The sequence below is a fragment of the Gorilla gorilla genome, chromosome X, assembly GCF_029281585.2.
Source record: "Gorilla gorilla gorilla isolate KB3781 chromosome X, NHGRI_mGorGor1-v2.1_pri, whole genome shotgun sequence".
Taxonomy (NCBI): domain Eukaryota; kingdom Metazoa; phylum Chordata; class Mammalia; order Primates; family Hominidae; genus Gorilla; species Gorilla gorilla.
In genome coordinates, this window is record NC_073247.2 from 161,992,380 (window position 1) to 161,998,241 (window position 5,862).

A 5,862-nucleotide genomic window follows, 5' to 3' on the forward strand; every position below is an offset into this window, starting at 1 on the left:
TGATTGTGCCTGTGAATAGCCACTGCACTCCAGGCGACATAGTTGAGACCCTGTTTCTAAAAATAAAAATAAAAATAAATTAAAAGTAAAGAATTGCAAACTTTCCAGCCTCCCTGGGCCTAGTTGGATACAAACACTTGGTCTCTGAAGAGAATTGAAAAACATAAAGTTGATTTGATTCATAAGTAGAAGACTTTCTTCTTACTAAGTACACCTTCTGCCACCTAATCTAAAAATGCCACAGGGCTCAGATAGTAATAGCTGTGTAGTTGGATCACATATAGTGTCTTTGGGGGTGGATGCCTATCCCAGGAACAGCAGACATGGAGCTGATGCATCTACCCTTCCCCCAGGCTTCCCATCACACAAGCTCCCAGAGGAAAGGGTTCCCTAAACCCGTAATGCAGTAGGCCTGACCAGTTTATGCCAACTTGCCAGGTGGCATGTCCAGTCTCCCATACCATCTCACCAGCCTGGCAAGCCCCCAACACAGCACCTCCCTGGCTCTGTTAGTAGAATCCTGGCCCTGGTAGGTGGGGTTCAGGCCAAGTGAGCAGACCAGAGGAGTTTGACTCACCTTGGTCAGCAGGAAAAATATTGCTGCCTGCCCCTCTCAAGACAAGCCCAATGGTCACTCAGTGAAGACAGCCCCTTTCCTAGTTTCTGCAGTGCCCACCGTAACAAAGCTACCATGGAAATACAGTGGGCCCCATTACCCCACAGTCATTCTATAATGCTGTAAAATAGTTTCTCTCTTGCCTGGTCATGGAGAAAAACAACACCAGAGAATTGCTTCGTGTGTATGTGCCTGTGTGTGTGTGTGTGGCCAAGTGCACCAAATTACTGGGGTTATTGGATGCTACCAAGAGCCTCACTGTGGAGGAGTGAGATGAATCCTCTTCCTCCAGTCTCCTGAGCAGCTCCCAGCTCAGACTAAGTAGCAGTTTATTATGAATCTTATCTGATAGCAGTATTTCCATTTAGCAGCACATATATAAGCTCAGCCTGGTCTAAAAAGATGTGACATGAGATATGTCTGCTCAGCCACAGTCTGGGGCCCTGTAATTGAACACTTGTAATTAACATGAAGTCACCAGCTTGGTGCCACTCAAAGGGCACCAGGTAGGGCAGGAAGGGGGATGGTTGCTAAAGGCCTATACACAAGAAGATTTTCTAAACACTGGGGAGAAGGCAGCAAAAGACCCTACCATTGCCCACGGACCCTGCTGCTATGCCAGCGATGCCCCTCTTGGTTAATGCCAAGCCTTAGGCCATCCATCCCTTGGTCTTCCTGGAAGTAGGGGGTGGGGCAGGTGTCAAAAGCCCCAAGGTCAGATGGGCTGGTTATAGTGGGCTCCCTCTTCATCTTTGCTTTCTGCCTGTACCCGGGGCTTGGCTTCCTGCACACAAACAAGAGTTGAAACTCTCTAGTGGGTTCCAGCCCCCACCTGAATCCCACCCACAGTTGAGCCAGGGATAGCAGGAAAGCAGGAAGCAGGAAGGAAATACTGTATCGGGCACTGAGCTCAATGCTGTATCGGGCACTCACCTCTGTATCGGACACTGAGCTCAGTGCTGGTGACTAGGAACTGAATCAAGTATGGTCCCTCCGTCAGCCCCCAAGGGGCTTATCAATGATAGGAAAGCCAGATACACAAACATTGAGGAGTTACAGAACTTTCTACAAGCCACTTTTCCTTTCTAGCCCTCAGTGTCCTCATCTGTAAACTGGGGATAATAATACTAACAGAAGTGGAGTCTCTAATGAGGTAAAGAATAGGCAAGTGCTTCCAAGGACATAAAGAGGCAGTGAGTGTCACAGATCAGCCCTGCACATTTCTCACCATGCCCACCAGTGCTCCCTGGAGCAAGAGAAGTGTGTAGGCCTGCTGCCACTGATCTGTAGCTTGGAAATGCCTGTAGGGCTTTGCCTTGGCTCTCAACATGATGCTCTCATGGCCTGCCCATCTATCTTCCAACTTGTGAACCAGGACCTTATGCTGAGAAATCCAGGTAAGAGACATGCTGGCCAGAAAGGTTGGCATGTGAGAGGATCCCATTCCTTGCCCTCAGAAGGCATGGGCGAGCAGAGCCATTGCCTATCATGAAACACCCTTGCATGGGACAAACCTTTGATTTGAAACCCTACACCTGCTGTCTATCCTGGGTTCATTCTTTGACACCAAGTCCATTAGTTTTTTTAAACACCTCTCCTTTCAACTACCTGATGACAAGCTGATCCCCTCTTGCTGTGTCCTGCCAGTGTTTTATTGGGTATCAAAAAATATGGGACACATGGAAATGTGTTTTATGTCATTGAATAAACTCTGCACCAGGAGTTAAGAGTCCTGGGTTCTAGCCCAGACTCTAGCACTTCAAATCTGTTTGACCTCCCCTGGCTTCAATTGCTTCATCTTAAAAACGGAGAGGACATTAGTACCTGTCTCACAGGGTTGTTATGGGGGTTAAAAGAGATAAAGTCTAGCTGGAACAAGAGAGAATAGACATATTTCTCCCTATTTCTCTCATTAAATGCAGCTAAACCCCTGGACGTGATAAATAAAACAAACATACAAGATTCTGAAAGGCGGAGAGAAGAAATTAGACAAGTTAGAGACTGTAGGACCCAGCGAATAACACAAGGGTGTCTTCCCTGGGTTTTCCTTTTACCTTACATATCCCAGATTTAGAGCTGAGGAAACCAGCAACCCAGAAACATCTGCAGGAGCAGACCAAAAAAGGCCCCAAAGAAAAGCCTTCTCTCTCTAGCCAAAGGACTAGTAAAGGGGCAGCCTAGCAAGACAGAAAACCTTTACAAAATAACGATTCTATTCCAGCCAACCATCACAGAAAACACTATGGTCCTCACCCCTTCCCTACCAGCAAAGACTGAATGGAAAGCGTATACTTCCACCCTCACCAGGCTAGAACAAGGCACTCCAACCTCCCCTTCAGGTGGTATCCAAGAAGACCAGTCAGAGAGCTGGAATATTCTTTCCCACCCAGCGCTAAGGAGACCACCACCCACAGTGTCATGGAGGCCACATAGGGAGCAGTAAGGCAGTATCTCTCCGCATTTCAGCCAGCAAGGCATCATTGGCAACTTAGTGGGGAGCCTGAAATCCCACCTCCACACAGCAGTAACAAGGTTCCCCAAGCCCCTCCCAGGGTGTCAAAGGAGATTAAGTGAAGAACGTAGACTTCCAACCCCACCTAGCAATAACAAGGCAGCACTTTCCTTTACCCAACAAGTGGTATCAGATAAGGCCTGTGATAACAAAAGGCCTAAACAAAATCCAAAGTCTCACAACATAATACCTAAAATGTCCAAGATATAATCAAAATCACTTGGTATATCAAGAACTAAGAAAATTACAACTTGAATAAAAAAGACAATCAACAGATACAAACATTGAGACAAATCAGATGTTGAAATTATCTGACAAGAATTGTAAAGCATCTGTCACCAAACTACTTCAGAAATCAATTACAAACATGTTTGCAACAAATAAAAATCCAGGCAATCTTAGCAAATAAATGGGAGATATAAAAAAGAACCCAATGGAAATTTTAGATCTGAAAAACGCAGTAACTGAAATCAACATCTCTCTGGATAGACTCAATAGTAGATTGGAGATGACAAAGGGAAAATCAGTGAACTTGAAGGTGGAACAACAGAATTTACTCAAGCTGAAAAACAGAGAGAAAATTTAGTGGAAAAAGATAAACAGAGCCTAAGGGATCTGTGAGACTATAATGAAAGATCAATATTCATGTCATCAGAGTCCCAGGAAGAGAATTTAAAAAAGATCATGAGCCTGAAAAAGTATTTGGAGAAATAATGACTGTAATTTTTTCAAATTTGGCAAAAACCAGAAACCTCAGAAGGTTAAATGAATCCCAAACAGGATAAATTCAAAGAAATCAATGCCACAACACATAACAGTCAAACTCCTGAAAATGAAAGGCAAAGGAAAAATCATGACTGGAGTTCAGAAGAATTATATCTTCCCTATTGGGAAAAGACAATTTGAATGACAGCAGATATCTCATCAGAAACCATGGAGGCCAGAAGGAATTGACCCAACATATTTTAAGAACTGCCAATCCGGAAACCAATATCCAGAAAAACTATCCTTCTGAAAGAAAACTAAAAGGCTTTGTCACCCAGAGACCTACCTTAAAAGAATGGCCAAGGGGAGCTCTCTAAATAGAAAGGGAGAATGAATGATAAAAGAAGGAATCTTGGGACATCAGGCAGGAAGAAAGAATAAAAATATGGGCAAATGCATTAGACATTCCTCCTCCTCTTGAGTTTTCTGAATTATGTTGGCAGTTGCAGCAAAACAAACAAACAAAAACTAATTACATTCTCTGATGCAGTTCTCTGTGTGCATAGAGAAAATAGTTAAGACAATTATATTATAAATGGGGGCAGGTAAAGGGGCATAAACACGTTGTCAATACCAACAACAGACTACCAATTAATTATGAGTATATAAAGTATACTCTTTTAATTAAAAGAGAGGGAGAAAGTCCATGAAGTGCCTTTCACGTGGCAAGTGCTCCATCAACATCACTTGCAGTCAGTTGTAATATTGTTAATGTCCACAATACTATACAACAGTAGCTCAGTGCTGAGCCCTGGGGAAACTGGGTTAAATGGCTCCCAGTTACCTCCCTTGAGTAGATTACAGTTCAGTGGGAGAAACAGATTCAGAAAAAACTGAGTGTGCTCAGAGGCTGAATTGTGCCCCCCCCCACAAAAATTCATATATTAAAGCCCTAACTCTCCAAGAACTCCAGAATGTATGTGGAGAATTAGAGTGGGCTCTAATCTAATCTGACTGGTATCCCTATAAGAAGAGATTAGGACAGTGGGACACACACAGGGAAGACCATGTGAGGACACAGGGAGAAAATGGTCATCTTCTAAGCCAAGGAGAGGGGCTTCAGGAGAAATGAACCCTGCCCACACCTTGATCTTGGACTTTCAACTTCCAGAACTGTGAATAAATGCGTTCCTGTGGTTTAACCACCCAGACTATGGTATTTGTTATGACAGCCTGAGCAGACTAGTATAAGGGGTGTTCATTGCAGCATTATTTATAAGATAAAAATATTAGAAACAACCTAACTGGCACATCCATGCAGTGGAACATTGTGCATCCATCAAAAGGAATGATATTAAAGCATTTTAAATGATGTGGGGCAATATGTCTGTTCCAATGGGGGTAGTAGACATATCTGATGCCCCACATCACATTCCCACCGGTTTCAGTCACAATGCAGTGCACACTTCCATGGGAGCTATGATTCACCTACCACTGACATCATCTCCCCTGGAGATTAGGCCTCCTGTCTTTGCATGGTCGGCTCCAGAGCTTTACTCGAAGCTACGGGAGCCCTCCCAGCTGGCCTATAAACACAATCTGGAAGTGCAGGATTGTTAATGGCTCCAGGAGCAACCCTTGGCTGATGCAGCCAGGGGCCAATGGATAAATACTCCAACCTCCCACCCTTCAGATGGGCAGGCAACTATGGAACGCTTTCTAGGCACTTCCCAGGAGGCCCTGATGGAATCAAGTTCTGATTGCCCACAGCAGCTCCTTCAGTAGCATACACTAACATTGATGGTCCCTCTTTCCCTGTGTCATGCTCCCCACCCCTTCGTACCTGCTTCCTGGGATCAGCTCCTGTGTTAGTCAGGGTTCTTCAAAGAAAAGAGAGAGAGAGAGAGAGAGAAAGAGAGAGATTGATTTTGAGGAATTGGTTCATGTGATTACAAGACTGCCAAGTCCAAAATGTGCAGGGTGGGCTGACAGGCTGGAGACTCAGGGAAGAACTGCTGCTGCAGATGAA